Source organism: Lampetra planeri, chromosome 4 (assembly GCF_965212315.1).
Source record: "Lampetra planeri chromosome 4, kcLamPlan1.2.h2, whole genome shotgun sequence".
NCBI lineage: Eukaryota > Metazoa > Chordata > Hyperoartia > Petromyzontiformes > Petromyzontidae > Lampetra > Lampetra planeri.
In genome coordinates this window covers 22,664,752-22,688,477 of record NC_136110.1, presented here as the reverse complement: position 1 = coordinate 22,688,477, position 23,726 = coordinate 22,664,752, and the positions used below count along the sequence as shown (strand labels likewise).

General features: G+C 46.5%; 1 protein-coding gene across 6 annotated transcripts in view; it reads right to left on the bottom strand.

Annotated features, from left to right (window-relative positions):
* Positions 1 to 23,726, bottom strand: part of LOC144717847 (extracellular sulfatase Sulf-1-like) — a 176,768-nt gene that overhangs the window by 89,403 nt on the left and 63,639 nt on the right. For all 6 annotated transcript variants that reach the window (XM_078593553.1, XM_078593551.1, XM_078593559.1 and 3 more), the window contains one exon: positions 2,351 to 2,424. The gene's annotated coding sequence lies outside the window, so the exon portion shown is untranslated. The remainder of the gene's footprint in view (positions 1 to 2,350; positions 2,425 to 23,726) is intronic.

Genomic DNA, 23,726 nt, shown 5'->3' with positions numbered 1-23,726 from the left:
TCATTGCCGTGGGGTGAATCGTGAAAAAAAGAAATGTATTAGTCATAGAGCACACACGTTTTCCATCTCTTGAAGGTTTAACACTCACGATGCGCTATTTTTAATATCCGAATGTGCAAAGTGTTAGTGTGCGGCGGCGGCACGCAGCACTAACGCCACGCAGCTATAAACATGAGCATTAGGTTTGCTTGCCGAGCACGGCACATCGCTGCGCCAGCTCAACGGATTTTGGCCGACGTTTCAAAGCAGGAATAGCAGAGGAGCAGCTGCCAGCGGTTCGCGCTCGTTACTTGGGGTCTCATACCATTAGTTCGCAAATCTCTGGGCTTGCACCCTCCATTGGCCTTACGATTGAGAGATTGGTAAACCTGAAATGTTACCCCAAGGTTATAGTGGGTGGGTGAGTGAGTGAGTGGGTGAGTGAGTGGGTGGGTGGGTGGCTGAGTCGGTGGGTGGGTGGGTGAGTGGGTGAGTGGGAGGGTGAGTGGGTGGGTGAGTGGGTGGGTGAGTGGGTGAGTGGGTGGGTGAGTGGGTGAGTGGGTGAGTGGGTGGTTGAGTGGGTGGGTGAGTGGTTGAGTGGGTGAGTAGGTGGGTGAGTGGATGAGTGGGTGGGTGGGTGGGTGGATGAGTGAGTGGGTGGGTGGATGGATGAGTGGGTGGGTGGATGAGTGGGTGGGTGGGTGGATGAGTGGGTGGGTGGGTGGATGAGTGGGTGGGTGGGTAGATGAGTGGGTGGGTGGGTGGATAAGTGGGTGGACGGACCGTCTTTAGAGAGCCGTGGCATGATATTTATTTCGCCACACGTTCTACACAAGGGCAGAAATACAAGGGATAGTGTCCATTATTAAGGCTGGCAAACGCGCAAAATTGGGGGTTGTTTGGCCAGCACTATGCCAGGCTGCCTTTGTCTCCCCCATGCCAATGTTTATGCACCACACAAGGTGCTCATTAAGGTTGACCCAGGACCAGTTTAGATGTTCATCATCGGTGTTTGTCGTGAGCTGGAATTGAACTCGGGTCACCAGACTCATAGCAAAGTGCCCTAACCAGGTCCTGGACCTCCACCTGGACGATTCAGCCAGTACCTGTGCTTTGTGTAAACATCAGCATTAGGGGAGACAAAGGCGGCTGGACGCGGTGCTGGCCACCCACTCCACCGTTTGCCATGCTGGCCTCCATAGGTGCTCACTAATAGTACTTGCCCAAGTCTTTTAAGGCTACATGGGGAACCTTTGTCTTTGGAGTGGTGGCACAATGACTCGCAAAAGCCTTATTAGGTTGTCGCCAACGGTGCTTGCCGGCGTGGTATATAATGATGTACGTGGGATACAATATACGCCGTATTGGTGTGTGTGTAATGCAGGTAATGACTTGAAAATGGGTTATTAAAAATGCACAGATGTGCACATTATTCTTTTGAACTTATCAATTTTTGTAATAAATTCAATGCACTTATTCTATTACATGATTAGGGAATAGGGATCAGTTTCAAAATAATCAGTGCTCGTTAAAACACAACTTTCAACGACCACAAATGTGGACGCATTATTTACTAATTTGGTCGAGTGGTGGCTGATAAAGACCGATTCGTTTAAAAATTTGTGTTTTTAATTTATCCAACTGCCAGAACTTAAACCCCCATAATGAGTTCCATGCAAACCCAAAAGGGGAGAGAGAATAAAACATGTTGTCTGCTGTCAGCACAATTACAACATTATCACCAAAAGGCAAAAAAGAAAAATATATAATTCCTCATTATAATCTCTCATGAATGTTCTTTGCATCATTAACAACGGAGGCCAATTAATCACAGGGCCACGATTCCAATGGATAAGGCCCCATGGGCGCTTTACTTGCCACTCGTGGTTGACTTCGTGAGATAGCCCACGTGGAGACCCGGACGTTTGGCCGCTGCGGTGGCTCGGAGATGTTATCTACCTCGCCTGGTATGCAGGAGGTCGGGGTTCGATGCCGACCCTGACGCCTGCTGTATATTTCTCATTAGCACGTTCTCCTCGTGATCACGTGGATTTTTCTCCAGGTCCTCCAGTTTTTCCCTCCATAGTCATAATCAGCGTGCGTTTAGAGTATTTGGCTGCTGTAAATTCCCGCATAATAAGCTACTTCGTTGAGCTATCATTTGTGGCCAGGTCGCTTATGAAAGAGCTATACAGCTGAGTGGGCTTTACCTGGTAGAAGAAAAATGTTTTTTTATAGTTTAGTTGTGGAAAAACAAGGGGAAAACGCATTGACAATGCACTGGGGCCATGTCTAATAATGTCAGAACCAAACTATATATTTTTAACCATTAAAAGTCACGCAACACTATCTTTATGCATTCACAACTTACGCTGCGTGGATTTCGGTTTTTCTTTGTTTCGTGTGCGGTGCTGTCCACAACCTTGACTGTGAGATTGAAGAAGACTGGTGAAAAAAAAGAAAGACACGAGTCAGGAAAACAACATCGTATCACCAATGTGTGTATGGTTGGCAATTTCACGAAAAAAGAACACATCGCTGCATGCTGGTGCGCTGGATGCTGGCTACTTCTCTGATTGCTTAAGTCAGCCTGGAATAGATATGGGATGATCGCGAATACAGAAAATTGCGTTCACTTGATCCAGAGCCAGAGCATATCTGGCCAACATCACAATATGACAGTTTAATCCTGGTGCCGTTTTCTTTTCGGTAATTCTGTCTGCAGAAAGTTTCAATTTGTGGCTTGGTCGGCTTAAAAATACAAAATTGCCTTTTAGAAATCCCACGATGCCAGCCATTCACACTGCGAGTGCCAACATTTAAGAGAGCGCCAGATTGCCAAACCGCTGCTCAATTTCCCATTATTTATCTCATTCGCTCTCAATTCTTTTTTTAGAATTCAATCTCCCTCTCATCACCTCTCCTACCCTCATCGGACGCCCTCTCCATATCCCATCCCCTTCCCTCTTGCCGCCTCAATGTTTCTCCCACTATAGATGCCTCTTTCGCTCTCAATAAGTCCTCGCGGAATTATTCGCTTTTCATTTCCCCACGTCTGCATTCATATTGCTCTCCTGAATCCTCTGTCACCACTCGCCCCTTCCCACACGCCACCTCTCTTGAGCAGGGCACATGGATTTAATTTGTGGTCAACAAACATGCCCAGCAGGCAGGGCAAGCGATGGCGAAATAGCAGTTCCAGCGACTGAATTTAATCATCTCCCCCAAAGTTAAACCAGCTTTGGTTCTGAGTGCACACCACATCCACGCTAAGAATTCCACGTTAATTACTCACCCTCTTGTTTTAATAAGGGTCACCATTATACAATTTCCTCCCAGCCAATCAGGATGGATGGTGGTCAGACAGCAGAGACAATCCAGAATTTTGTTTTATTCTTCAGTCCAATCTTAAGAGATAAAATCATACTTTAAAAGATGCATTAAATAGACGCTATCTTGGAGCTACACTCACGAAGACTGATACTTAAATTGTCAACACAGCCAATCATCAGGTTGGGTGTGGTGGGATAAAGTGTGCGTACTCCCACCTAGAGTGGAAGAGTAGGCCAACATACCCACTAGAGGGGCTCTCTAGTGGCGGCCCTTCTGCCAACAGTGGCATAAACAAACGATGCATAATATTTTTTTATGAACTAGAAACAAGTTTTATTTTACCACGTAAAGCCCACTAAGCTATAAGGTATTTTTCAGAAACGACCTGGCCACAAATGATAACTCAACAAATTGGCTTATCGTGTGGAAAATTATAGCAGCCAAATACTCTAAGCGCACGTTTATAAACTTGGAGGGAAAAACTGGAGGACCCAGAGAAGAATCCACGTGACCATGGGGAGAGAGACACGCAAACTCCAAATATACATACGTCAGGGTCGAACCCAGGACCGCCTGTATACCAGGCGAGGTAGTTAACATCCCGCCACAAGCAATTGCAGGGCTCCACCTTTACATTTAACAACATTATCCATCTTATAGACTCACCCCACCACCATTTCGGCTCCACTACTCACTCCATTTAAGCAGGGAGACACTTTTATCCAGTTTTCCAACTTCGCTATTACCTAGTGTGAATGGCCTTGTTGTGACACTCGGTGCAAAGTTTCCAAATGTCAATTGCATTTGCTGGTGCCAATTTGGACGATGGCCATGAGCGACTGCGTTTTTATTGCAGAGCTGTTTGTTTGGGTCTTGGGCACGGTGCGTGACAGAACGCGAACGGAAATAAAAGCCTCGTCGCCTGCTCATTCACCATTTCTCAGCGCCAAATACAACAGAGCCAAAACGCATAATTTCTGAAAGAAATCACCCAATAAGCGAGCTCATTGCCACAGCAAGGCACCCATTCACACAGACTCTTAAGCAACCTCATTAATAACTCTTTTACGGTTTATAGCGGTCACGAAAAATACCCTTAACGGCTCAATGAAAACGCCACCAACAAAGACGCTTGCTTTACTGTAAATGTGCTGTGAGCGTAAAAGAAAAACGTTTCAGTGAAGAGTCTCAATGACTTCGTAAATCTAATGAGGCTGCTGTGTGCGGCCCCTTAAATTATACAAAACGAAGTCCACAGAAATAAAGAGGCATTACCCGAGTTCCGTGTTCAGGAGAAGTTTTTGCACGGGTGTAAAAATGAGTTAAGTTTACCGACACGCGCAATGATTGCCAACAACACGATCAATGTATGCAATTTGAACAAAACTAAAATGTGGGAAAGTCAATGTTGTTACACTGCCTGTTAAAGCCCAAGACGCGATGAAAATCCTGAATGTATCGCTATTCTGAATGAGTTACAGCGACAAGCATAATCGTATACACAATTACATATACACCGAATTCTGGGGATTATAACACACTTTTTTTCCCTTCATTAGAAAAAACGTTATAGGTGCATGTTGTAATCTGTTAGCCGGGTGTCAATGCATGTGTGTTGGGGGAGCGATAGTGTAGCGGTTAGCGCGCTGCGCTACAACCCTGCGACCCGAGTTCGATTCCCGCTCATGGCCAACACTAGGTGTCAATTATTAAACCGGTTATGGGCCTCCCCTAGGTCGACTCAGCCTTAAATTAGTACTTGGTGCAGTGAGTAAACATCGCCACTGGGGGGGCAAAGCGGCAGGGAGTGGTGCTGGAAACCCACCCCTTGTGTTTCATGCCAACCTTCATAGGGGCTCACTAACCGCACTTGCCCCAACAGCCTGTTAAGTCTGTACGGGGGATCTTTGTCTTTGTTGCATTGGAAATAATTTATTGACACCAGGGTCAAATTTGGGGTGTGTCTTACTTTCTGGAGTGTCATATGTATGTGTGTATGTTGAACTTCTTTTGCACCATACGTAGCCAACCGTGCTAATTCGAGGAGTATTAACTCTATCGACATCAAAAAACACCACCACGCATGCAAATAACCGTTTAAATATTACCCAATCCTTGACTCTTCCATTAAAGTTAATGTCTTTAACAGGCACAAAAGGAACCCAAAAAGCACGTATACATCAAATAAACGATCCACCTTCACATAGCCCGTATGTACATATAGCAACAGATGTAAATAATAATAATGATGATTGTTTTCAGCCCTTTGCCAATCGACTGTTTAGTTGAAGGCAACCCAACTCTGGATCAGTGACGGAGTTTGTTTGACCGTATCTCAGTGCGGGTTTGTAAACGAAGGGCCTAAGGTGACCAGCTGAAATATCACTCGAAAATTGTGTTAGCCATGGGACAGGACTGTGCAGGTTCACAGCGCAGTGTGCCAACCACCGTGCCAGCACTCTACACCAAAGCCCTAACCTCTAATGGGAGACTTCCCTGGCTACGTTTTGGGGCGAGCCTCATACGTGGACACAAGACTCATTGGGAGAGAATCTTTTCACACTGGGGTGAGACCACAGCAGACACATCAGGGTCAGTGCTAAGAGGGCATAAAGTGACCTGGTAAAACAATTAAATGCACTTTGCTGTTTTAGAATGCTTTAGTCATCGCTATGTCATCATGTCTGTATTTGGTTATTGAGAGTGTTGTTTGTATTGTTTGGACTTTTAGAGTACATTGTAATCATGACGTTTTCTGAGATTCACACCGGCGATTTGTTTTACGTCAAATAATAGGGCTAACGATAACACAAAGACACAGACCAACACACAGGTCGCCGCATTTATGATCAAACATAGGAAGCTGGACATTTACTGAAACTCATATCGGTTGACTCAGACTTACATCCCTCCCTTATTGATAAAAAATAAGCACCACTTGGTTTGAAGTCAACAGTGTCTATCCTATGGATATGCTGGCTCATGCCATGGGATTATGGACTTACTACCACGAGCTCGGGACTAAATATTAAAAGAAGTGCTGACCCACTGCATAATTGAGCAGGCAGAGGCTTTGACTTTGTTCATCTAGTCCAATTTATTTGACTTTTTAAATATCCGATGCTTAAATTTCGATTTAAAGCTTTCGTGACTGCAGGGATTCATCTTCTTGGTTCTTTCGGTAAAGTCACATAGAAGGGAAGTAATAAAGTAATAAAATAATAAAAAAAGATAATAAAAATAAAACATAATATAATAAAACATAACAGCGTCTCCCCGACAGACCTGGTCATCACCTGAGGACGGATGCTTGCGTTGTGGCCGAAACGTCGTGAGAATTATTTTATTATGTTTAATTTTTATTATTTTATTATCCGACGCTTCTTTCCACCCAGAGAGAGGACGTATAAATTAATTATTTATATGTTGCTCACTCAAGGTTTAAAAAAAAACAATTGCTGCACTTCGTTCAACGTATTAGTGTGCGTTCTGTTATGCACACTGCATACATACAAACACACACACACTCCCACAATTCACAGGGCGTGCGGTCATTCTTGCAGCGGCGCTTTTGTCTGTGTAACTGCCTCTAACGTCACATGCCAGGTGTGCTTAATATCGGCGCTGAATGCGGCTACCGGCTTATTGTTGGGCGGTTTTACCTTCACGATTCAAATAAATAACACTTAAAGCAGGCAGGCAGGCAGGCACGCATGCAAGTGCACCGCCAAGTTCGTGATGCCTGTCGCAATTTTGTCCGATCGAGTTGGCAGCGCAAATGTGCGGGTTCAGGAACTCGCGCAGTCACTCCCCTGCCTGGCCGAGGGAGGAGTGGTGTGTTGGCAAGATGTTAACGCCCTCACCGAGTATGCAGGAGATCGTTGGTTCGATTCCCAGCCTGACGCCTGCTGTATAATTGGAGTTTGCACGTCTCTTTCACCGTGGTCGTGTGGATTTTTCTCCGGATCCTCCAGTTTTTCCCTCCTCATTTATCAACATGCGCTGAGAGTATTTGGCTGCTATACATTTTGCACGTGATAAGCCACGTTCTTGAGCTATCATTTGTGGCCAGATCGCTTCTGAAAAAGAGCTATAGAGCTCATCGGGCCTTACCTGGTAAAATGAAAAGTTTAGCTTAAATTTCGATTTAAAGCTTTCGTGACTGCAGGGATTCATCTTCTTGGTTCTTTCGGTAAAGTTATGTAGAAGGGAAATAATAAAATAATAAAAATAAAACATAATAAAATAATTCTCACGACGTTTCGGCCACAACGCAAGCAGCCGTCCTCAGGTGAAAGAAAAAAAACGCCACTTTTTTCAAAAAAATTATTACTGTGGGTTTCACACCTGATGATGATTGCTTGTGTTGCAATCGAAACGTCGTGAGAATTTTATTGTTTTATTTTTATTATTTTATTATTTCCCTTCTACGTGACTTTACCGAAAGAACCAAGAATATTATTCACGAGTGCGAGGGCTTCAAAGTGAGACGATGCCACGCCAGGCTCTCTCGATCTAAACGTTAACCCTTTGAGCGGCTCCCCTACCCCGTCGACGAACAAGGAAAGGGTCCAACAGAGTTCACAACTCGTCAGTAGAAAAACATGAATCAAGACAGACCCTCTCCCGGGGAATCTGAGGTCACATTCCCCTAGGAAATGGTAAATTATGGCATATTAGCCTCCTCCTTTCAAGCGGTTTGAAAGCCATGCTTTTGGGTTCAAAAGCCGGTGGGTTGGTAACTCAGAATCAGAATATTTATTATTTACACTGGAGGAATCCGATAAGCTACAAAGCTCGTTTTCAAAGATATCTTAGTTGGGGCGGGTCAGAACGTGACGAAGACATACAATACAACAACACGATAGGAGTGCAAAGTATACGAAAGGTAAACAAATCACTCGAAAATATCCACGTAAAACTAAAAAAAAATCTTACCAGGTAAAGCCCACCGAGTAAATTAACTTGTTTTTCAGAAGCGACCTCACCACAAATTAAGCCGAGCTGTACGTATGTTGAACTTCTTTCGCACCGTACGTAGCCAACCGAGCTAATCGGAGGTGCCGGGCTGCTCGGGGGAGACGGGTGTGCATTTGAGGTCCTGTCCTCTCTACATTCACCATCGGAGCGCCTGGTGAACGCTTTGGAGTGTGTGAGTTCGGTTGCTGTTTCTGGGGTAGGCTCAGCCGATTGATCTATTTTTGGGTTAGGCCCAAATTCGTAAATTTTTCTACCGAGGCTCCCACAAGGTCAAGCGAGAAGGACATGCGGCACAGTTTGGCGGTAGCTATCATAGAGTGCAGTTCGTGTCGCTAAAGTTCTCTGCGGCGAATACAACGTCTTTAAAAACAACGACGCTATGACTCTCTAAATAAAATTAACGCTAACCGCTTGCGCGTTCCGAGATTCAGCGGTGAACGGGACCCCACCCTGCAACTTGCAGACGTTGTGAAAATTGTCACGTTCTGAAAGTTTTTGATTCACCAACTCCGATCGGTGTAGTTCACCGCCAGTGCGCTGAAAAAATATGCTCGCAATCCAACTTTTTATCCGAGACGTGACGTTTCGTTCGGAATGTGAGCTTTGCATTTAGGGCGTTTGGCCCATTACACGAATGAGTGGTTAGTATACTCTTTGGTTCTTTCGGTAAAGTCACGTAGGTAGAAACAATTATAGATCACGACGTTTCGATCGCAACAACAAGCGACCGTCTAAGGTGAGAGAATCAGACTGCTGTGGACTAGGCATTATATTGACCACGAGAGGGGGGGAGGGGGGGGAGGGAGGGGGGGTTGCCGTATCGGGCAAGAGGGTGGGGCCAGCGAAATAACCAAAGAGTATGGATTCCTGCAGTCACGAAAGCTTTAAATCACGATTGATTGGCTAGTGTCACGTGCGGGAAAAGCAGAGTGCCTGGAGAAAAGCCACGCATAAGAGGGGATACAAACTGAAAGGTAATTTCTGCACTGCCATCTCTTCGCCATCCCACAGGGCATTTGGGATTCCTAAAATAAGCACTGATGACAATGATGAAAATAAGTCCTACCACTGTGGGAAGTAAAACGTGGTTATATTTTTTCAGAGAGATCAGTTTCTTCTACGAGAATGTGAAATGTTCATCACCGGCCCAGGGGCCACCGGAGCAACAGATAAAATCTGCCATATTGCTCACTCGAGCACCAACTTTACCTCAATGTCTGGAAAAATCACCGCGTGGAGATCACGCGTTTATGCTCGAGCATCTGCGCATAACTCAGCAGACTAGCGGGATCCTAATAAAAAACACAATGGATTAGCGATTCTTGGCCGACAGAACGCTTTGAGACAGGCCATTATACAATCTACAGTTTTACATTTCCCACTGTACGACGTGCCGACCAGTTCGAAATGCTCCCCTTCATCATTTTCCGTTGCCGTCCAACATTTTCTCTCTCTCTCTCTCGGCACCTGTAAGATCGGCGCTCACGTTTCCACGCTCGCTTGCGCCAGGCACCAGGTGCTCGATCAGCTCCAGTTAAAGCCTCGCCGCGTCTGAAATCAAGCGAGCGAACGAAAATACCCCATCTCATGCTGAGCATGAGATTCCCAGTTCGATTTACTTGGGCTTGACTGCGAAAAGCAATTGGAAGTCCAGGGAAATTCTAGACTGTTTGATAGTAATGCTTTGCAGGAGGAATGTACACAGGCCAGCTTTCAGAATATGATGTGCCAATGGAAATATATTAATGAGCAACTCTGAACCTTACACGCCTGCAAATGCTAAATATACCGAGCAATATCTACCCACATTAACTCACCAGAATTGACTGGATGAATTTGGGTATTATGCATTGGTACATTTCGGTGTGTGTGTGTTAGCAACATTAACATTCATGTCAGAGGAAACCACTTAGGTGCCTCTAATATTACCATCACATTATCCCCAGTAAAGCATCATTATATTTTCCCTCTGTCTATGAATATATATAAAAAAAAATTGTAGGTGTCCGTGATTAAAAATAATAATCGTTATACACTTGTGTGTCTAACAAAGCGGTGGGGCGGTTGTGGCTGTGCACGTGACCAGTGCCGGATTATCCTCATAGCACAAGTGGCTACATATGCTACGGGCCCCGCACGTTCAAGGACCCCGCCCCTAAACACTTTCAAGCTATCAATTCCGGTTCAGTGATTCTGCACTTTCTCTATTACTATAGTACTATACCGCCTTCAACTTTTATGAACGACTTGGTGTTTAAGGTTAGCGATTTGTCGTATTATCTGGCTGTATAGCAAATGAAAATGGACAATTACCTTACTGTGCAAGTAAAACATCTGCGTTTACATTTTTTGTATTATTTAGGGCCCCTTTATAACATATGCTACAGGCCCTGCACTAGCATCATCCGGCACTACACGTGACTTGTAATCCAGCGTCGTGGAGGCAGCTAGGGTTGGTGGATCGCGGAAACTCTGGGCGTCCAGGAGCCACTGTGGCTCGCCCAGGAGAAGGCAGTACAGCAAATGTGGACGAATATCACCTTGTACCACGTGTGTATTGGGAAGTGTTGTCCCATGTACACGTGGGTTTTCTCCAGGTGCTCTCAATGCCTCCCACAAATATAAATACTCTTCATTTAATTGGCCGAAATTTTTGTGAATTGTGCAGTCTTGCGATTCCTCACACGAATGACACTTTGATACATACTTCAAACTCAAAGCACATGCGCAGTTGGTTTTGTGCTCCGTTCTCTTTGCTTCAGTAATTTATTTGTTTTGCTGTTGTTTTTTTTCGGTGACCCAGGTCAGTATTGCAAATGAGACTCCTATTCTGGTCTCTCTTGAGTTCTCACCCTGGTTACATGAAATCAACCTGAAACAGGGTCAACCAAAGGAGGCAAGGCACACAGGGTCTATTAATGCGGGGCAGGCAAGAGCACACTCAGAGCAGTGCTGGATTCATTATGGTTACGCGTATGAACTTAAGCTACGTGCCCTATCCAAGATCTGCAGCCAACGAGCCTTATTTGATGTTCGCGGTCATGTTTATGCACATGTTTATATGTTGTGGCTGGGCACAATTATAGAATAATACAGATTTGGAGTAAAAAAAAAAGCGAACCTTCCAGCACTCTCTTTTTGCAATGACTTCATTGTTATTTTAGTAAACACGTGCATAATGTTTTCTGTGGTTGTTAGCAGATGTGACACAGGATAGCTGGAAATAAATTACTAAATTCGCACAGTTGACGCAACATCCTTTCGTTAATGCAAATGTAATGCACTCTCATGGCGATGTCATGCCATGTATAATTTTAACACAGTGTATGTAAATAAAGACATCCAATTCTTCATGGGTACTGCGTCTCTTTTACAATTTAAAATAACACAAGTATTTTTTTTTAGCACGGTTGGCTATGTACGGTGTGAAAGAAGTTCAACATACATATGCATACAGAAATAGTCCGGAAACTGAACTGCACCCTAAGCTTTCACTCTGAATAACTTGGACTGTGCAGTTTTATTTGAATATGCAGTTTGTTTCTAACTTTTTATGCCGCACGCAATGGCACTCAGCAATAAGATGAATCTAACAATTCGCCCAATGCCCTCTTCACACAGAGCAGTGAGACACAGAATGGCCTTCGTGAGAAGAAAAAATAAACTCTTCTATTATATCCAAGCAATGGAACATCCTCCGGGGGAGATAAAGGGATGAAATCAGCTCGTGTGCAGATGCTATATAGATCATTACATCGCAGGGTAACCGGCAGTCGGTGATGGCTCGCGGAGGCCTTCATCCAACAGCGTGTGTTGATCGTGGCTGTTGGTGATGATTAATGTCGAGCATGATGATTTACAAAAATGTGGAGACCATCCCTCATGGCTGTTTGTACTGTCGGTGCTTTGCGATGCAAAAGCACCAACAGTACAAACTTCCTATCTCATTTGCCGGTTCCAGAAGGGCTCGCTGAACGAGCGGCACCCCACCTGCCACGTTGGATATTGAGGGCAATGTAACACAAGTGTCGCCTGCTCAGTGCCCGATGCTAAAAATTGTTCTGTGCAGCCCAGCGTGGCCAGACACCTGTTTGCCGTTACAATGCCATGGAGTCTATTTCTAGTCCTGCCAATCCATCGAGGGTCATTGACCTCATATCTTCGTGCATCTGCATACCCGTTCATCCAACCATTCATTCGAAGTTTTTTTTTCTTGCAAGCATTAGCCCAGATGGTTAAACAGAACTACCGAAACGTACAAATCAGAGACATCATTCAACGTATGCATGCATGCCAAACTTCTTTCGCACCGTACGTAGCCAACCGTGTTAATTGGAGGTGCGGTCCAATTAGAAAGGTAAGTGGGTTTCGTACAGGACACTTCGCTGAAGATTATGACCAATAGACGGGACTGGTGTTGGAACGGCAACCAAGGGACAGCACGCGCCCAAGAACACGAAAACTGTGGAGATGTAGTGATGGGTGCCACGGTGGTGAGATGTTAACTACCTCGCCTAATATACAGGAGGTTGTGGGTCCGATCTCGACCCTGACACCTTTTGTATATTTGGAGATTGCGTTCTCTCTCCCCGTGGTGGTGTGGATTTTTATCCGGGTCCTCCGGTTTTTCTCTCGACATTTAGAAGCGTGCGTTTAGATTATTTGACTGCTATAAAGTTCCACATGATGAGCCACTGTTTTGAGCTTTCATTTGTGGCCAGGTCGCTTCTGAAAAAGAGCTATATAACGCTGAGCCTTACCTGGTAAAATAAAAAAACAGTTTAGCTTTTTGATCGGCGATGAGATCGGCTCACGAAAAAGAACTCCAGCATCGCAAAATCATGACAGATGGCAAAAGTGTGGGGAGCCGTGGCAAGACCATGGCTCATAATGAGAACGACGACGATGACGACGACGTTTTGAACGACTGTGAAATTCATTTTCCGAGTCTCAGGTTGCACACTGAGCGTATCGACGCAATGTTTGTGACACCAGCAGTTGTGTGCGAAGACTGCGGTGGATTAATACGCCAAAATGAAAGGTTGAAATATGACTCTGTGACCTTTCCCTACAGGGTTTTACAATTTATTATAAATTATAACCAACACCAGGGTGTTTTTTCTTTCCCTAAGCAACGACCGTGACACATGGACTGACTCAATGATGGCCAGCACCAACACAAGGCCAGAAACCTATAAACATTGCCACATGCGGGCCACATTTGAAACTACCAAGCAGTCGTTCTTTTTGCAAAGAAAGATGTTGTACCTTGGTAAAAAGCCATTGTGTGCAACAAAAAAGTATGAGTGTACCAAGTGAAAATTCGTGCCAGGAATTGCAATGTGGCTGACATGGAAGGAGGAGCACATCGGTGAGAGAACATATTCCAACTGTCAGCAAAAGTGAGATTGGTCAGGATATCTACAGCCATGATCAATCCACGACTGGATGAAGGCCTCCCTACGCTGTCATCGCCTCGAATGAACCTGCGATTTTTTAAATCCACCCAGCACCTGTACATGAACCGATTTCATCGCTCCATCTCCTTGCGGGGCAAATCTTCTCAGACCAATTCCATTCCTTGGTGGCCACTACATTATTATTTTTGACCATCAAATATCACCACCTCTTGCGATGTCATCCGGCATAAGCCCGCTTACTTTTCTAAAAATTTTGAATGATAAGAATACAAATTTTGATTGGGCAGGGAAGGCTCACTGGCCAACCTGTGCAATTACTTCACTGAAAAACACTGAAAGCGAAATTTTAAACAAACTGTGAACAAAAATACATTTCCTCTGGAATTCTGAGCCCCTTTTTTTCCCTAACGGCGTGCTTGCAGATAAAATACAAGGTCACGAAGACAGCGATGGCAAGGTCACGTGCTAGGGTAACTCCACCGATGGTAAGCTGCGTGATTGTAGTCTCCTCTCTCCAAAACAGTGAACCGTAGGGAATGTCAACACCAACACTGGTGCCCCGACGATAACGAATACAAAAAAAAATTACTTTCACACTCTGTGGTTCGCACTGCCATCATCGCCTTTGCCAATGCTCGGTCTGTCTCCAAGACAACTGCACACGAGGCTCTGCCACTTTGCGCAGTGGCTTTTAATGCCGTGGCTTTGGTGAGACACAGTCTGGACACCACCAGCAGCGAGTGGATTATGCGTTCAACAGCCCCCCCCCAACCCCACTTACTTTGTCTCAAGGCGCTGTCCACGTCTGAGAAAGGGCTTTTAGCCCAACGAGAGAGAGAGAGCGAGCGAGCGCATGGTCAAGGAACACGCCGCGTGCCAGCCATGGGATTTAGGCGGGTTCAAAGGGGGTGGGTGGGTGGGTGGTGGGGGCACTTTGGGTTGGGCACGACACCGGGGTGGGTGGCAGTGCGAAACCGCGGGGGGGGGAGGGGCTCAGGGCTGCGTAGGTGGCGGGGAGAAACGCTGCACCCGAGTCGCGTGCAGAGCGTCCAACGAGGACAGCAACAAGCGACTGCCCTAACGACGACGACAAGTGACTGCCCCAACAACGACGACGACAAGTGACTGCCCCAACAACGACGACGACAAGTGACTGCCCCAACAACGACGACGACAAGTGACTGCCCCAACAACGACGACGACAAGTGACTGCCCCAACAACGACGACGACAAGTGACTGCCCCAACAACGACGACGACAAGTGACTGCCCCAACAACGACGACGACGACAAGTGACTGCCCCAACAACGACGACGACGACAAGTGACTGCCCCAACAACGACGACGACGACAAGTGACTGCCCCAACAACGACGACGACGACAAGTGACTGCCCCAACAACGACGACGACAAGTGACTGCCCCAACAACGACGACGACGACAAGTGACTGCCCCAACAACGACGACGACGACAAGTGACTGCCCCAACAACGACGACGACGACAAGTGACTGCCCCAACAACGACGACAAGTGACTGCCCCAACAACGACGACGACAAGTGACTGCCCCAACAACGACGACGACAAGTGACTGCCCCAACAACGACGACGACAAGTGACTGCCGCATCGGCTCCGAGGTGTTATCGTCATAACGTGGCTCCGTTGTGCCCGCTAGACGTGCGCTACTGTGCGTGTTGAGTGATGTGTGGAGAATTGATTTCGCCTGGAATGGCTTCGCCATGATAGGGCACTGTATGAGATCGTCGTGATTTTTACCGTATTCTCCGAGTGAAATATACTCTTGATAAGATACTTTTGTTAAGATACTCTTGCTAAGATACTCTTTCCCATCTCCACAGCGCTGTATTTTAAAACAATGGATTCTGACCCCCACTGCCTCCCCCCCACCCACCCCCCCATATATGTACGAAATATTCAAATATTAAAATTTTCATGGTGGCATCTGGAACAGAAATGGAATCCATCTGTACCTTAAACCGGAGAATGTCAGGGACCTCCATATGAAAAGCCCAATGTTGAAAGGCTGCGGTAGATCTTTGTTGTAGGTTTGTGTGTGTAGGTGTGTGTGTGTGTTGTAGGTGTGTGTGTGTGTAGGTGTGTGTGTGTGTGCGCGTGTGTCACTGTGTGTGGCCAGCGGAGCGGCAGTGCAGGGGTTAGCATGCTGCGTCTCCAAAACAAGTCACCCGAGTGCGATAAACCATTCATGGGACTTCTTTCGCACCGTACAGTCAACCGTGCTAATCGTAGGTGCGTAAAGTGCGCTAACAGAACTTTCTCGAACGGTTTGCTAAGGCTATGCGGGGGATCTTTGTCTTGTCGTGACCAGATTTGTGTAACATTATTGACACTGGCTACAGGTTTTGGGGCCATGTCTTAATTTCTGGAGCATTTCATAATCCCGAGAATCCGGGGTCGAGCTTGTAAAATGAATTACAAATGGGTTCGAAAATTAACCGGACGAGGCAAAACGCGTGAGAAAATACTGCGTGGACGTTCCGAAAAGAAGCCACGCAGGCAATATTGAATGAGCAGAGAAAATGAGCATTCCCATTTAGGCGCGTTGTAATCGCAGCTCCGGTAAAAGGGGAAAACGCTGGCTGGCACTTTTACAATGGGAAGGCGCCGACTTCAACGCGTTAGCTTTGCTATTTGACCGCGCTGCCATCAAGGAGGTAATTTCATTTGACGAGAGCTTTACACATCGCCCAAAAATGCTCACGATAACTTTCAGCCAATTGTTTTCATTGGCAAGGGGGTCCCCTCTTCATGCAGCAAAAACATTGAGAGGTTTTCGCTCGTGTACACAGGGGCCTTTGAACTAAATGCGTGTGATTTTTTAGATAAATATGGATTAACTAATACAAATAATGATGTTTTAAACACACACACTCAAACGGTTCTTTATAGATTCCTATTTGTTTGTTTGGTAAAGACTTACATATAAGATGGGAAAAATGTCATCAGCATCGTCATCATTGCCATCGTCATGGAGGTGGGCCAGAAAATGGAAAGGTGGAGTATTATCTCCATGTATCTGTGGGTTTTCTCTGGGTACTCCGGCTTCCTCCCATATGCCAAAATGGCATCAGCGAAACAATCTCAATATATATATTTTTTTTAAGCGAGTCTTGAGACTCAACGAAGCCTTCCTGGGGAAAACATTTCCAGTGATTTTCTTTTGGTCTTTCTGTAACAATGCAAGTGGACGTATTACTGGAACCAGCTGTAACTTTACGGATTCATGCATTAATTAAAACCTTACTTTAAAACCAGCTCAAATTTCAAATGTACTATGGTACCTACAAGCCTCCGTTGCTCCTCGGCCTATATTTGGGGGCCAATCAACCGTGAAAGAAATCTCCATAAATACACCGCTTGCCAATGTAAACCGTGGCCAGATGTGCGAAACATCATCTGGCAATCGTAATTGTCAGATGTTATTTATCGCTTTGGCAAAAGACACCCTTTCCGTGCCTGCTAAACCCCGATGGCTCATTCCAGTAACGTCGTCACTGGCGGCGTGTAATCCCGCCGTGTAAACGCGGCCGCGTAAAACCGGCGCGAGCGCGGATTAGCACATTGCTTCGTGTGCGACGTCCCACAAGTCACTTGTAAAAGTGTTAATTATAGCGGCCGCGCGGCGTGCGTGACCGATCTGGCTGGCGCGCGGCTCGGGTGCTCTGCCGTTTGCCAGAAGAGAAAAAAAAATGACAGGCGCCAGCCAACGCGTCTTTCTTTGCCACGGGGAAGAGCAAGGGGGGCCATGCGCGCTTCAGCGCACGCCCTCGTTATTGTTCTGCAGCGCCAGCACAACTTTATGGCTGGTGAGAAATTCAGAATTTTTTTTTATAATCACGCGGTTAAAATTGTGCCGACTTGGGGCGGGGGGGGGGCGGAAACGATTGACCGCTTTGGTTTGTCAATGTTGCGGCACAAAATCCACGGCTAGGTCAGCCTTTGTTCATTTTTCTTATATATATAAAAAGGTTAGTTGAGCACAGCCAAAATTACATTCACAATGTATAGATTTAGGTAAAAATTCGAGGTTTTAATTACGCTTCCACATATGAACTACAATTATTCGACTGAATCAACCTATTCAGTTAGGATATGAAGCTTGCACTTATATTTCATACGCAAGCAGTATACATGAACCTGCTTGAGCATGCGTGATGCACTGTGACAAATCAAACGCAGTGTACGTATGGCAATGATATATACGGTGGGAAAATCTACCACTGAATAATCCCTTCGTTTATTACTTTCAAAACGTTTCCCGTCGCATTCACTCGTTGCTCGTTTACAACAGGCTGCAGAGAGCCAGCGTGAGGAGAGCCCTCGTTCACCTCCGACGCCCTCCCCCACCACCACCCCTCTGAAACAAAGTTGGCCCAGCGCGGTATTGAAGCCGTCGCGGCTGGGCACTCTTGGAGGCTGCGCAGAATTGCGCCACGAATCAAAGCGGTGGCCGCCCCCCCAACAAACCGTCCCCCCAACAAACCGTCCGGTGCTCGCCGAGCTACGTTTGGCTTCCGGATGCCGAACGAATACATTGCTAAGGTCGCAACTCATCGCACACGAAGCGCTCGCTACAAATGAACCACAAATACCTCGCCGATCCCGTCGAGGAGCATGAACCATCGCACGGGTTCCGGTCACCCTTCGTGCGCGAGCGAGTGGGAGCTGCTCGGGCAAGGGGCTGCCCTGGTCCGTGGCCCTCGGTTTGGCGTCGCTCGGGGTTTTTTTCTTCAAGCGAGCGTGCCGCCCTACGGGTTTCTGCATTTGCGCGCGCCGGGTGTCGAGAGAAGTGTCTGCCAGCCACAAACCCTTATGCTGCTCGCTCTCTCCCCCCCCCCTTCCACTTTACTTGGGACTGTACACTGTGCCTCTGTACAGGGTGACCTTAAAACGAATGGAGAAACAGATGTAGAGATGCTCTCGTGCTTTGTGGGAAAGGTGGCCAGTCGGCTCAAGCAGGAAATTTCCACGGGCTCGGGACCAAGCCAGCACTGCGGAGATCCTGGAGGTTGAAAACCCATTGTCATCGGATACTCCTGATTATCCATGCCCCAGCATTGATCCGTGCAGGCTCCCATTATCCACGTGACAATTCTTGATATTATCTGAGTGCCTTTGTGCAGATTAGCGGAGTCTACCCGGAGGTGGTAGCAAATTCATCCCATTATCAGAGCATTTGCACAGATAAGAGGGTATCACCTGCACGTGGGTGGCACATGCATCCAATTATCCATGCTCATCTGTTCTCCACTGCACAGATACAATGAGAACATTTGCATGGATAAACACGGATTTAAAAAAAAAAGAATCCGTCCCGATGATCCTCCAACATCAACTCAGTTTAGAGGAGGGGTTCCGCGGTGTTGTGGTTTTTAGTTTTTCTAAAAAAAAATGAGGGGTGGAGGGGGGGGCAAATATGACTCTGCAGAACGTGCAATAAATTGACGTTTGCATTCGTCACGTCGGGAATCTGTTAGAATTATTTTGCGAAGGTGTAGAGCGGCCGCGTCAGTCAGTAACTACCGTGCAAAGCAAAAGTTTTCACTTTTATTTTTTTTATTCTAAATGGGGCCTTTGTTTGTTTTGCTCCTTAGCATTCCCTAAGGGAGAGGGCAGTGAGCGGGGCCCGGCTGTGTGCGTGTGCGCGCGCGTGGAAAACTCCAGCGGTCTCTTACCCATCTCTACATTTAAGTAATCGGCCATCTGCATCGCGTTACGTTCGACCAAACCTTGCAAAATTAGCGGCGCTTGTGTTATTAAACGTTTCAAGGGCACCTCCTCGGTAATTCGTTTTAACAAAGGTCGTGTTTGGAGGTTGCCGGCAGTATTATTAAACCTTCCACGTGTTTTTGCCGATAATCACTCTGGATCTTATTTGCATATTTCTTGGCACGCTTTTTCAGAAATTTCGCAACATTGGAGCCCCGTCGATCAACGCGACGTATTCATTACACGCGCCCGCCCCACCGCGCCAGGAGTAAATTCGCTCGACGTTGTTCAACTTTGTCCGAAAAATAAATACGCAACATCAATTAATAAATGCATTTTCACGCACTTAAATATCAACGATTTCACGTTTTATTTTGGACGCGTTTTTTTTTTACTCCGCGCTGACACAAGAACGTGCTTTGTTTTGCAGACGGCGTGATTAGCAAAGGCTGCAGTCGAGCAAGCGACACGGCAGTATTAGAGTTACAGGATGTTAAAATAGCAGCGGGAGGACCTATTAAAGTACAGAGACACGCTATATTTTAATGAAAGCCCCTACAGTAACAGCTCGTGTCTGCAGCGACGTGCGCTGGGCATCCAGATGAGTTCCAGCGGCATAGACACTTGTATTAGAGTAGAAGGCGCCCTTTTCACAGTCCAGACACACACACCCTCATACGTACAAAGACCCACACACAAACAACCGCCCTTCCCCTGGATATTTATATCGACAGATTAAATATTTACATCGGCAAAAAAACGCTCACCAAGGAGCGATCGGGACAGGCCTTGAAAGAAAGCGTTGTAATCAAGCGAAGCTTTACCGAGAGAATATAAGTACACACAAACGTATTGTTAACATTTAATTTGTGCGCACTTCCAAAAGTCTGGATAGTCAAGCTTGCGAACGAAGGATTCATCATCAACTTTGCCAATCAAGGCGAATGTACTCGTGGTGTATTTGTACAAGTCACATTCAAACAACGGCTCATTACTGAGAACCATCTTCCTGGATTATTGGGCGTTTCACTGTTCAAATGATTATAATGGAAAGATAAAATATCCCATGATTCACATCCCCCAAAAAAAAAGCTCCATACGGGAAGTGCTCACCGCTGTGACACTTTGTGGTGAGCACCGCACATAATTGGTGCATTTTAAAGCCGGGCAGAGATGAGACCCACCCGCCCGGCCAGCCTACACCCCACCGACACCCCACCACGGCCTCACTCTACAAAGCACAGCAGCGGCAGCGGTTAATAAGAAACACAAGGACGACATTACGCTAAGTGCAGGGGCAGCACAGCAAGAGGCGGCTAATGACCTGGACAACTGAACAAACAGGCTGGCTGTTTTTTTGGGCCGACGCTAAGTTAATAGTGGCAGTGTGCTTGATCACTGACACATGCATGGCCCGGCGCATAGGAATACCCCTGAAGGAGTTAAAGAAGGAAGGCAATTACAGCAGCTCGGAGCGTAAAACAAAAGACAAACGCGGCCACAGCTGCGGCTTCCGAGAAAAGTCTGGGCCCCGAGTGAATGGAGTTTGTTAGAGGTTTACTGGCGCGGATGGGTTAAAGCGGCGGGTTGCTTTCTGCGAGGCTAAGGGTTTGTTGTTTAGCCACGCCAGCTATTGTGCCAATGGGATTACCACAGCGGGGCGAAGCTCCCCCATTCAGCGAGAGAGCCCAACGTGTATTGTGCACGCCGCACTCCGACGGGCGCTGCGTGTCGCAGTGAAGGGGCGCGCTGTAACCCGTGGCTGTGATGACCGCTCTAAAACGGCGGCGGCAGCGCCGGGCAGCCGTAAATGCGGAGACAATGGAAGGCATCAGACACGCCATCATTTCACGGCCACGTAAATCGGAAACGCGAGCAGAAACCGCAAGACACCGGCAGAAGGGAATCGGTCACAGTAACGGCCAACTGCTGAACTTCCTTTCCAGGGTCGTTTTGCATTCGAGCATTAAAATTCAGGTTGCGACGATGCGATTAATTTTCTATGTATAAATTACGAAGGTCGCGATGAGTGTCAAAATGTGCGCGCACGTATCGACGTTTTAGATATTTATGCATTGTATGTAATGGGGTTGTGTGACGTCTGCAGCCACTAGAGGCTGAGAAATGCACCACAATGTTCAAGAAATAATCGATTTCTGCCAACAATGCCAACCCTGAATCAAGTAATTTCATCAAATGTTCAGGGGTGTGAACCATTACAGAATACAGAACACTTACTATATAACAGAGGGCATGATGCACATTTGAGAATAGCAATCAACAATATGCATATGTTGTATTGCAAAATAGACAAACGGCAATCTGTGTAGTGCCTTGTGTGCATGGATAGCCAAATCAATTCAACTCGAGTTCACTTGGGTTTGTCCAACGTTTCCAGAAACTCAAATCAACTGACAACTCGATTTGCAATGGCAATTCCATGAAATTCCCAGTTGCTCGCATTAACAAGTGAGCTGGGAAAGTCAATAACCTACGTGTGAAGTTGAACGATCCCGTCGCCTACAACATCCGTGTTTGGCGACGACGCGTCTGCTTACTCGGATTGTGACATCGAAATCCGGACCACAGCCAGAAAAAGCAAAATTTGCTCGGGCATAACTCAGACTTCTAGCCAAATCTGGCAGGCGACCCAAGTTGCCCGAAATCATTGCGCACGTGGTGTGGTGTGTGGGGGGGGGGTCAACTCGAGTTCCGTGGTCCATGCAAAGGCGCTATTTGGAATAAATTGTAAAAGATGGCACTTCCGAATAACATTCACGCGCAAGTAATGTTACAGCTCATGAAACGGCACGCAAAAAGAAAGCAACTCTCGCTACAGTTTGGTCACACATGGGACCGGAGTATAAGCGACAGCAAAGGAATTACGTTGCGAGACATTGCGGCTGAAAGGAGCCAGAGGAGAGCGCGGCGTTCTTCCGAGTCTAAACAAGCTATTAGCTATTATTTTTTCTAAACGCCGCATCTGGTTTGTGTCTACGTACAGGGACCAAAAGTACTCCCACTTTCATTGTAAACTTCTTTTACTGCCACTGAGTGCAAGGCGCAGCTTGACATGGACGTTTTAAACTCTTCGATTGGTTCCAGAATTGACGTGCGGCGCTTCTGGTCGTCGCAGGGGCATTCGCTCGTTCCATTCTGCGGATCGGGCCCCCTCCGAGATTCGTGTAAAGATGCGTACACGTTTAAACAATGCAGGCATTGTTACACCAGACGACGCCGAGTTGTATTCGCTGCAGCGTTGACGATATGAGCAGCACCAAAGCCTGACTCAACACATTCCGAGCTGCACTCTTGCTGCTTACTCACATGCTGATATAAGGGAAAGCATGCAGCATGCATAAGGTGGGACGCCACGTGGCGTGCTCCCAGCCGATGAAGAATGCGTGCCGATGCTTTGTGAAAGTTGTCGGTACCAATTTAAAATGTGGGTAACCAGCCACTGCCCATGCCGGGCAGTGATTAATGGTATTTTGAAAAATACACATTAATAAAGATTAATGTATCGAGGGTTGGTATGGTTGCACATTTATTGACTTAATGTGTAAATTGCATTTGCGGCCTATTGGTCTTCCTGCCAGCGAGCGGTGCTGCAGAATGAGTGAGCAGCCTGCTGCTATATATTTGTTATCATCATAAACGATAATATTTTACAGTCACACTGGTCTTCCTGCAAGGGATGCTGCCGTGGTGCGATGGTTAGCACACCGGGCTACGAAATCCAGAGGTTGTCGATTTTGATTTCCCAGCGTGGAAGTTGTAACAATGGGCAAGTTGCTGAATTCGCCCCACTCATCTGTCCACCCAGCAAAACACGTGGGAACAGCACACTTAGCACATCAGCAGGTCGTGTGTGGTGCAGTAAATTGTAGATACTCCCACCTTTTCGAAGATGGTGTTTAGATGTTAACTACCTTGCCTTGTATGCAGGAGGTCATGGGTTCGATCCTGATCCGATTGTGCCTGTATTTTGAAGTTTGCATGTTCTCCCCGTGGTCGTGAGAATTTTTTTTCTGGGTCCTCCGGTTTTTCCCTCCACATTTCGAATCAACGCACACTCAGAGTATTTGGCTGCTATATTTCCACGTGATAAGCCACTTCGTTGAGCTATCATTTGTGGCCAGGTCGCTTCTGAAAAAGAGATACGTAGCTCAGTCGGCCTAACCTGGTAAAATTAAGTTTTTTTTATAGTTTAGTTTACGTTTGGCCAGTGTGGAAGAGTAGGCCAACATACCCTCCAGAGGGGC